Genomic DNA, 10,374 nt, shown 5'->3' with positions numbered 1-10,374 from the left:
ATTGAATTTAGAAAATCTAGTTTAAAAAAAAAACTCAAATATGAATATGATATTTCGGATCTCGAGTTTGAATCATATAGAGACTTTAATTTGAATACCAAAGTTCCCATACCCCCCACCAGGATTTTCACCAAAAAAAAAAATCATACACATCCGTTTTTCTGGACTTGTCATGAATTAAATCCAATATCAAATTGGATCGGTTCTGTAGGGTCCTCCTTTAGGTGTTTAGCTAGAGATATTTTTTTTATGATGAAAAACCTTAGTCTAAGTCAGGAAAACCCCGGGTGAGCCCTCGACCACCTTGACTTATGTGGTCCACCATTGAAAGCTAACGACACACCCATGCGCCAGTGGGGTTTGACCCGGCACCTTCATCTCAGCATCCTCACAACCTCCTTGCTGTTCAAGTGGGTGACCCCTTGGCGGACCAGAGATGTGATCACGATCAAGCCTGTTTATGTTTGGCTCTTGGCTGATATGAATCTGGACCCGCTGGAGCTGGAATGAAACCTGCCTAAAACAGAACCACTCTAACCTGGACCCTGTAGAGGTACCACATCAAACAGATCTAGATCCACGTCTAAATAGCCTGAGTGACTAATCTAAGGCAGTCCTGAACCCTGCTGGGTCTTGAAATAGGTACGGATTGGATAAAAAAATTTGTTCACTAACCTAGCACCATAGAGAATTGACCAACTAGTGTACAAGCCCTATGTACCAAATTCAGTCATGATATGAAAAATAATGCATATTTATCGTCATGTTTAATTTCTCATGCTGATACTTAGCCAAAATAACGTGATATTCGCAAAATATTGCCTATGTTAAAGATACCATGATTTTATTGTGATATTTATGCTATAAATTATATGCTTGTATTGTAAAATTTTCATAATTTTTTACAGCTTTATAAGTAATATATTTATAGATACTGATAATTTTCAAACTTAAAAAAAAACAAAATTTTTAATTTATCGTGAGATTTTCTCCACAAGATTTCTGTTGGCCTGCCAAGAAGCCTAGGGTTAGGGATGGCAGTGGACCGGGGCGGGGGCGGGGGCGGGGGCAGGGGACAAGGTCTCCACCCCCGCCCCATCTCAAAATCCTGCCCTTTCTCCCCACCTCCATCCCCACACGGGTTTTGATTTTAACCTTCATCCCATTTCATGTCCTCCATCTCCTGTCCAAAGGAAGCGAGGTGGGGCAGGGCCCCGTTTTCCCTCGATCCATTGCCATCCCTAAAGAAGGATTAAGGATGGGGATGAAGATGGAACGGGGCGAGAGAAAGCGTAAGTCCATCCCCGCCTCCATCCTGCACGGGTTTTGATTTTAACCTCCATCCCCACTTTCATCCTCGTCATCCACAGTTCAAACGGGGCGAGGTGGGACATGGCACCATTTCCCCCAAGTCCACTGCCATCCCTACCTACCTAGGTGGATCAGTGTTCAACAAACACCATTGTGGAGGGCACATGTAACATGCCTCTTTTTATAATCCATGTTCTTTTATGAAAAATATGAAGCATGTAACCTTTTTTTGACGATGAAATCAAACAAACATGTAACTTATTTTTTCATGAAAAGAAAAAAGAAACATGTAACATGTTTCCTTTTACAATTCATATGCTAACGCTACCAAAACAACACTAGACTATTGAAGCCACTGTTATCGTTCTATAAAGGTGGCTCCTCTTCAAGAGATCGGGGTCCCACCTGAAAACGAAATATTTGGATTATATGACTAAAAAGTCCGTTTTTTATGCAGCGGGGCTGCATGATGCGCAGCTGCGGCTGACAGACACCCATCTCAACATTTGCTGCCTGTCTCAAGAAATGTGAAGATGGGTGGTTGTCAGCGGCGCGCTGCATCATGCAGCACCCACTGCATATAATGTGAACAGATGATTAAAACCCTAACCTACATCTATGGTTACAAGCTTATCTTTGTTGCTTTCCAGTAGGGCTGTCAATGAGCCCGGTTTATGCTGGTTACCTGACTCGAACACAGAAATCCTGGAATGGGCATAAATTGCAGACCCGAATATTATTCATATTGACCAAAAGGCTATGGAAGTAACATGGGTCGGGTTTGAGCCATGATTGACCCAGCTGATGCAATTGTTTTCTTGTATATTTTTATGCACAATATATTGTAAATGTCCTTTGAATTATATGGGTCGGATTCGCATAGATGCGGATATGGTTTTGAATTTCTGGGACTGAATCCGAAAAAATATTCGAATTTCGCAGATATCTGAATCTATTTATATGTACAAAAAAGAAGCATATTTGTTCTGAGCTTTTCACCATCCGAATTTGAATCCGTATAGCCAACATCCGATTAGTCGAATATGGTATTGGCCGCATCGGTTCCGTTCCGAATGCGAACCTTTTAAGTACCTATTTTGACCATATCAGTTTAACTATCACATTTTTGTCAAGCTCTTTTCTATTCAAACCAAACACCACCTTTTTTTGCTTTAGAATATTTGTCGTTATGGCTCTGCTCAAGCATAAGTATGAAGGTGCAAACTATGTGCTGTTGCCCTTTTTCCCCATATCTTTATTAACCTTTGTATAAAGGCACTAATCTGTGAGATTCCTGAGATTTGAGCTGACCACAGGAGGAAGATTCCCCAAGTGGTCTTAAGTTAACCAACCAGAGCCTCAAAACCAGGTGCTCTATGAGGCAGAATTGGGAGGGCATCTAACAAAAAGGTGAAATCATACACCAAAAGTAGTGCCAATATCTAGTTACCTTTTCTATTTTTTTTTTAATCAAAGGAAAATTTATTTATGCCTAACAGTACTACTAACTGAGAGAATCAAAATAGCCATACATATGCAGAGAATATATGCAAAAAAAAAAAATTGTGAGTGCATACGAGTCAAAAATGTTAAAAACCAAGGTGTTTGATGACCTTTACAACAACAACAAGGCCTTCATCCCAAAACAATTGGAGTTGGCGATATGAACCAACAAAGAAAATCATTTTGGGTCTTCCACATGAATCCTTCTCCTCCATTCATTTCTATCCAATGCCATGTCCTCGGTTCAAAGCATTCATATCCTTTCCTATCACCTCCATCCATGTCTTCCTAGGCCTACCCCGACCTCTTTTAACTAATATATTTTCCCATTTTTCCATCCTGGAGCATCATTTGATGACCTTTAATAGGTCATTAATTGCCTTTGCAATGTTTTTTTTTTTTTAAGAAGAACCCTCACCAAAGCCGGGTTACTTAATGGATGTGGTATCCCATATGGTAAGCGGGGTCCCGTGTCAAGCTGAAGGCCCAGGAACGAATCATTCTGTCACATGGGGAGGCTGTTGTTCTGGTAGGGGTTTGCCTAACCCCAATTTGCGGGGTTGAGGACATGACTATTCAGCCTTATATGACCCAACCGTGATAAAGCAATTGGCCGCCCTACTCGCACCAATGAGGTGAAAAGATATGGTGCAATATGATTTACCAAATATTTATGCATTAAGCACCTGATCTCCCCGATCAGTTCCTTAATGCACAAAATTTGTACCATGTAATTGCAGCTTATCCAGACTCCACCAATGAGATTCGATCCTGCGTCAACAGCTTAACACGCAGGACCTCACCGAAGGCATTAACAAAGAGTAGATTGTACTCATTTTAGCTTTGACATGTGGCAAACCTTTACTAAAGAAAAAGTGGTAGGGAATGCTCAAAGTTGTCTTTTGGTGTTTAGTCCACTTTGCTTAGTACATTCATTTATTAAAAGTATAAGGAGAAAATTATATATATATATATATATATATATATATATATATATATATATATATATATTTATATTTATATATTTAACCTAGTGGCTAGTGTTACCATAGATTAATACAGAACCTCTCCCAAAACATGAAGCGACATTCTTATAAGTTTCTTGCTACCACTATTTTTTGCTTTTTTGGTGTAAAAAATGATTGAAAAAGTTAAAAACCCCCGAGTGGCAGCAGGGTTGGGGTGAAGGTGCTGACCCCTTCATCTCAGGTTCTACTCCCACCAGTGAGTGCCTTTAACTGGTAGGCTTCGTAAGAGCTTGGGTGTGGGTGACTCCAGCCGGGGTTTACCTCACAGGAAGGCAGGCCCATTAAGGGGTCCGGTTCTCGGTAAGGGTAAAAAAAAAATTAAGTCTTCGTGTAGTTCCATGGCCACACCTACTGGCCCTTGGCTCAGCTTGACTGCAATTTGGTCAGAGAGGTTAAGTGATTGGTTTTAACAAGACCACAAGCTCAATTGGGTTAATTGAAGACTTTTTAAGGGGTGGTATAATGATTGGACTACGTCCATGTTTGGAAGTGAGAAAAAATCTCTTATGAAAAAACATCTTTTTCATTTTTTGTTGGTGTGACATGAAAATCGAATTTTGAGAGAGAGAGAGAGAGAGAGGCTTACTATATAAAAAATTTCCCATCTCCAATGATGAAATCATTTTTCACATGAAACTTTTGAATTTTTTTTTTTTAAATTTTCACATGAACTTTTTTTTTCTTCTGTTTGCAACAATTTAAAACTTTGTAGCTTCTTCTTTTCCCCTCATTTTCTATCATTTTCTGACTTCTAAACGTGCCCTTGTTATTGCAAGGGAAGGACTTCAAGTGCCAGTGACTTGACCGAGCCACTCAATTTAGGATCTATTATTGCAGTTGTTGCTAGAGATGGCAGTGGACTGAGTCGGGGAATAAGGTCTCCACCCCTGCCCCGTCTCAAAATCCAGCCCTCCATCCTTGTCTCCATCCTCACACGGGTTTTGATTTTAACCTCCATTCCCCGTTTCATGTCCTCCATCCTTGGTTAAGACGGGGCAAGGTGGGGCAGAGCCTTGTTTTCCCTCGATCCACTGCCATCCCTAAAGAAGGAGAGGGAGTTTTACTAATGGGGATTGGGGACGAGGTGGAGCGGGACAAAGCGGGGCGGGAGAAAGCATAAGTTCATCCCCGCACAGGTTTTAATTTTAACCTCTATCCCCACCTTCATTCTTGTTTCATATCCTCCATCCCCAGTTCAAACGCAGCGAGGTGGGGGTGGGGCCTCATTTTTCCCCGGTCCACTGCCATCCCTAGTGGTTGCTCTCATTGTGAGCAAATCTTCATATGACATTGACTGAATTGAAAATATACTTTTTATGAGAAAAGATGGTATCTCTTCCAAATTGCCAAATGATGACTTGGTAAATACTCCCAATTGACAAGAGGATCTCCCTTTTAAATTGTTAAAAGGTGACTTGGGTTAATATTCCCAACGAGACAAAAGGGTATATCTTTTAAATCGTCAAAAGATGGCTAAAGAATCAATATCTTCAACACATGAAGTCGCCCTCTCGTAAAGTGGGAATCAAGAGGTAATATTCCCAAGTCAATTCAAGCCTAGACCTTTGAATTAATTATAATGAATACTTTACAACGACTTGTTTTTAATTTTTTGTTTAAGTTTCCGTGGTTTACAGAGTTTTCTAGTCAATGCAACCGAAAACTCAGAACCGAGATGAGCCAAGCATGAAGAAGTTGGCCCAGTGTTTCATTGAGTAATACATGGTAGTGATTCATGATTTAAAACTATAAGGCCTAGTTTGGATGACACAAAACCAAGTTTTAAACATGGTTTTAAGTTTATACCTGGTTTTCAGTTGAAAACCAAATTTTGTCTGTTCGAACTTTGAATGATACCAAACTTGCATTTTATGAAAACCAGGTTTGACAAAAACCTGGTTTTAACCAGGTTTTGAAAGCATTGGGGATACACAATTTTTTTAAATGGTAACCTAGTTAATTGGGTTACCCATCTACACCTCCTTCCATGACCCTCTCTCTCCCCCCACCCTTCCTTTTTGCACCTCTTTTCGGTGTATCTCAGGCCAACCATTTTCAGTCGGTGTTCGACAAGAAAATGTTCGGGCCAGTACCACCTGACGAGGGCCGTACCAGCCGTTTATTTTCCGGCTAGTGATCGATTGGAAAACGGCCAGGATTTTAAAGGTTTTTACTTTCATACATGTTCAGCCATTTTTCGGCCACCCATCGGCAGGAAAATGGCCGAGCTGGTGCCACCCAGCAAGGGCGGCACCAGCCCAACCATTTTCTTTTTTTTTTTAACATTTTTATTTTATTATTATTCTTTTGTTTTAGCCTATCCAGCCATTTTTCCAGTTAGCCACCGATCGGAAATGGCTGAACTGATGCATCCTTAGCTAGGTAGCACCAATCGACTATTTTCTGGCCGGTGGCTGGCCAGAAAATGGCTTGTTCATTTGTTATCTTTTTTGATGATTTTTTGAAGTTTTTTAATCTTTTTTGGGTTTTAGGCTTTTCGACCATTTTCAGCCAGTGGACGACCATAAAATTGCTGAACTGGTGCCTCCATTGTTGGGTGGCACCATCCTGGTCATTTTCTGGCTAATGATTGGCTGAAAAACAGCCTAGTCATTTTCGGGCTAATTATTGGCTGAAAAACAGCCTGGTCTTTTTTTTATGGTTTTTAAAGTTTTTTTTTGTTTTTGTTTTTGTTTTTAAGCTTTCAAGCCATTCACTGGTCGGAAAATGGCCGGATCGGTGCACCCCTTGTTGGGTGGCACCACTTAGGCTAGAATCCGGCGGAAAATGGCCCTACCATTTTTTTTTGTGTTGAAATATGGATTGAATCCAACTTGATGTGATCAGGTTTAACAGGGGTACATCATGGGAGTGCTACATAAGAACTTAACATTGCCTGTGATATTGGTTTCACTTTCTCTGGGGTTCAAGGGTCCTGCTCTCCTCTCAATTTTAAGGCCTGGGATCATCGAGGGCGTCGATTGGTTGAGAAGAATGCTGACAACCCACATCCACTAAAGCTCCTTTCGGCTCCATCATGGTGATGTCCGTTATGTGCAGGTTACTCTCCTTTGTAATGTGTTTTCTGTCAACATTGAGTTATGGGCCCACAACACGCTGCTATTGTGCATTCGGATGGCAGACTCTGTCGACGTGCTGGGTCACCAGTTTCTAGGGCCCGTCCCACCTCCCATTTTTCTCGTCTCTAGCACCTTCCTTTTTTTGAAATCACCGACAGATGCCTATAACTCACGACAGCTGACCGCTGGAAAACTGTCGTTGATGTTGGTCATAGGGGCTAGTCGTCAGTGGTAGATTTGCTACAGGATTCGAGAGGGAGGGCGAGGTTTTGCAAGTTATTTTTTGGATTTTTCTCACCATTGTAGCCGGCAGTGCATGGCTGAGGCCGATAGTGGCTAGTCGCCAAAGGCCGACCACCGAAGGTTGCTACTGGGCAACAATGTTAGAGCAATAGGAAAGGGGATCAAACCCCTTTTCGATTTTGGTTTTAACCCTCCACCACCGTTAGCGGACGACCAAATCCGACAGCGACTGGATGTCGAAGGTCGGCCGTCACTGACGACCATCATGGCTAGTCATCGTGTTGGGTAGGAACGATTATAGGTGTCATCGTAATCCTTTTAAAAAAAATAAGTTTTTATTGGGGGTGTCGGGTTTGCCATTGTAGCACCATAGCTATAATGGAACTCGAACTGGGAGAGACTTGGTCCAGAGCCCGAAACCAATTAAAAATGGTTCTGGGTGGATCAGATATGCTCTCGATCTGGAGGGACCTGGTCCAAGATTGTATGGGTCTTGGATTGAGTCTGAATCCAATCAAGTCTGATATCTGGTCTAGGATCTGGATCTAATCTGGGATGTGGTGATCGGGTCTGGATCCAGATCAGATCTAGATCATAGGATCTAACCCAAGATTCGATTGGGACAGGGTCTGGATGATGGGATCTAATGGCGGATCTAGTCGGACTAGGTATGGATTCGAACCAAGTTTGGATCGTGTGATCTGACCTAGGATCCAATTGATCAAATTTGGATCCAGATAGGGTCTAAGCCCGATCCGGTCTAGGATCCATTACTATTTCAAGGTAGACCGAGTCAACAATTTCAGATCAAATCAGGTCCAAAATTGGGTCCATGTACCGTTTAAACCCTTTAAAGTGCATAACTGGTTCAATGACTAATTCAGGGGATTTTGGGATTGATTTAAAGCTCTTTCTGACTGGTTCCAAACAGTCTTTCACCGGTTCCTGCAAGTAGAGACCCCGTTTTCATGAATCAGTGAAAGAATAGAGGTTTTCTCATTCAGTTTTAGGGATTTAGATGCATTTGTGCATATTTTAGACCGATTCAGTTGTTCTAAGACTAGTTCACAGCCTTCATTGACCGCTTTGAGGTTATTTTAGACCGATTCAGGGTATTTTATGATCGGTTTCAATACTAGGACCCCAGGTATTACCTATAACACCATGCTTTTGTCATTTTATTCATGCTTTTATGTATAATTTGATCATAGATGCATGACTCTCTCAAGACATTGTATGTATTTTATGTTATTTTGTATTATCCATGATATTTAAGCATGAATTATGACTAAATTCAAGATATATATAATATATTTTATTAAAATTTTATTTATGTATTTGAGATGTAGCATGGATTTATGTTTTTGAGACATAGTTTATCATGAATATGCATGCATGGGCATGCTTTGCATGTTAAATATAAATATGATAAGAGATTTTGATTAACTAACTCACGTAATCACCAAAGTGATCTGAGTTGTATTGATTGATGATTCTTTGAACCGTCTGCCGTTGAAATTCAATATTATAGTTATGTGACTTTATAAAACAATGATTCTACCTAAAGGTAGGTCATTATGTTCTAAAGTCACACAAGGTGCAATAGTAGGTGTGTACACTAGCCCATGAAGCATGTTCATACCCAAAGGTACAGTGTCAAATTGCCTTTGGTTACATGATTTATTAGTTTTACCAATTGAAGTCAATTCTTTAAAAATTAAGAAGGTGAAACACATTAAAGTATTATTGTTTTCACCAAAGTGAAACAATAATAACCCTATGATGCATACCTTAGAAAAGATGAATAATAAAGGGTCTTGCGTTTATTTTTTTATTTAAGTCTCATATGAGCATTTATATGGCATTTATCTTTCGTTCTTGCAATATCAGGTACATTCATCATTGATGGTTCTAGTAATATTCTCATTTTAGACGGATCTAATATTTTAGATTGGAAATAAACTGTATTATTCACTCTGGGTTACATGGACTTAGATTTGACTCTTAGAACTGATGAACCTCCCGCTCTTACAAAGCACAACACAACCGCTCAAAAGGTTACCTCCGAGAAGTGAGACCACTCAAATAAGCTTAACCTATTGCTTTTGCAATCTAGAGTGACTAAGAATATTTGAGGCGTCATCCGTCACTGGAGGTTTGTAAAGAATTTTTTGATAGCCATTAAGGCTCAGTTTGTCAGTTCTAATAAGACTGTGGCTAGTACCCTGGTGACTAAATTGGTATCTATGAAATATTTTGAAGATGGTAACAGCAGACAACACATTTTAGAAATGGACAATATTGCATCTCAGTTGAATAACATGAAGCTCACCATTTCTGACTCCTTCCTGGTTTATTTGATTTTTACCTCGTTGCTTATTGAATACAATTTTTTCAAGATTTCTTATAAAACACATAATGATGAGTGATCTTTTAATGACTTTTGGCTAAGTGTGTTAAAGTGGAAGAAGGGTGAGAAGGTGTATAATGCACATATGACTTTTTATCAGGCAAGGAATAGGCTTTGGGCAAAGAATGATTCCTTCAAGAAGAAAGCCTCTTAGGAGAGTTTTAACTCTCAGACAAAAGTCAAATCCCAAGGTGGTTTTTCTATAAAATGCTTCTTCTATAAGAAAAATGGACATAAGAAGGTAGAGTGCATAAAGTAGAAGAAATGACTTGCGAATAAAAGTAATGAGTCATTCATTTCTCATGAGTGCAATTTAATTCATATTTCATTGAATAATTGGTGGATTAATCCATGTGCTACTGTGCACATTGTCTATTCTTTGCAGACGTTTTTGAACAAAAGAGAACTAACGAATTATGAAAGAAACATCTTTTTAGAAAATATGATGTGTTCTCATGTGAAGAATGTTGGGACCTACATAGTAGTTTTGGAATCTAGTTTTGTTTTGGATTTGGTTAATACATTTTATTTACTATCTTATAGTTAAAACCTTATTTCCATTTCAAGACTTGATAAGTTTGATTTTGCTTTTAATTTTGAAAACTCCAAACTTATTAGTTTTAAAAATTTTATTTTGTATATATGTGTGCTGATTTTTATCATTTAAGAACCAAATTCCTTATTCAAGAATCCAACTCCGTTGAGAATATATTAATTGGCAATAAACATGGTTTGACGAATTATCAATCCTATCTACTCTAGCATCGAAGGTTAGGACATATCTTAAATGAAATAATCT

The sequence above is a fragment of the Nuphar pumila genome, chromosome 5 (assembly GCF_984573655.1).
Source record: "Nuphar pumila chromosome 5, dmNupPumi1.hap1.1, whole genome shotgun sequence".
NCBI classification, from domain to species: Eukaryota; Viridiplantae; Streptophyta; class Magnoliopsida; order Nymphaeales; family Nymphaeaceae; genus Nuphar; species Nuphar pumila.
The sequence above is the reverse complement of the archived record's forward strand: the minus strand, read 5'-3'. Positions refer to the sequence as shown.